Genomic DNA, 1,229 nt, shown 5'->3' on the forward strand with positions numbered 1-1,229 from the left:
CTTTTCAGGGTGACTCCTCTTTTTTCCAAATAGTTTTTGTGGTTTGGGTGAAAGTTTACAGAGCACATTATTTTCTAATTCAGGAATTGGTACAGATTTTATTTTGTGATATTACTTGTAATCCCTTCAATGGGCGAGCACACTTGTCCCACTTCCTCCCTGGTTTCCCCATTTCCATTGCTCCTTTTTTTTGCTGCCCCCTTCCTGGTAGGGTAATTCCTTTGAGCCACTGGCTGATTGTCTATTTCTCAGGAAAATCTAGGATATGAAGAGTGACCACCTTCTTTGGAAAATTTTGGGAGTTCACTTAGGTGAATTAATTCGTGAGTAATTATGTTTGTCACTTTAAGAATTAACTTTCTCCCCTAAGATCATTCTTCCCCTCTGCCAATTTCCTCTGTCCTTGATTGGTCCAAGGAAATATCAACCACCCTAAAGTTTTTAGGGAGTATTGGTGTGGCACTCTGGGTTAATGTGCTAGACTGCAAGGTTGTTTTGAACTGAAAGGTTAGTGTTTCAGGCTCACCAGTTGGTCCTAGAAAACCCTACATGGGGTTGCTATGAGTCGGTGCTGACTCAAAGATACTCAACAACATCAACAAAGATTTTAGACCTCAAGGTTCTTTATAGAATGAGACTTTGTACTTTTAAAGTAAAGCCTGCTAATCAACCAGTCTGACACATGAAAAGGTAGTATTTTTTTCCTATTTATTCTAGAGATTAAGAAAACTAGAGAATATTAACGAACATATGTACTTACTTATGAAACAACATTGCACACACAGAATGCAAGGCAAAGAGAAAAGTGAGAAACTGGGGACACTCAAAATGGCAGAAGAGAGAGAAGATGGAAGGTAGGGAAGGAAAGTGATCAGATATTTGATCAGAATGGAAAAACAACTAGGAAAATGAACAGAAAGACTGAAAATAGAAAACAAAATGAACCGAAAAATGTAAGACATATAGAGAAGGCACACTCATTTCCATATCTAAAAAAACTGAGGAAAAGGTTACTTTTCATAAATGAGTGGAAATGTGCCACTGATTGGGTTCTAAATCATAGCAACCTTGTATAGGGTTTCTGAGGTTGTAAATCTTTATTGGAGCAGAGAGCCTCACCTTTTACCCTTAGAGCAACTGGGAGATTCAAATGGTTGACCTTGAGGTTAGTAGCCCGGCTCGTAATCCACTACACTACCAGGGATCCTCTTTTTATATATGTTGTGTGT

This window comes from Chrysochloris asiatica, unplaced genomic scaffold, assembly GCF_000296735.1.
Source record: "Chrysochloris asiatica unplaced genomic scaffold, ChrAsi1.0 scaffold00045, whole genome shotgun sequence".
Classification (NCBI taxonomy): domain Eukaryota; kingdom Metazoa; phylum Chordata; class Mammalia; order Afrosoricida; family Chrysochloridae; genus Chrysochloris; species Chrysochloris asiatica.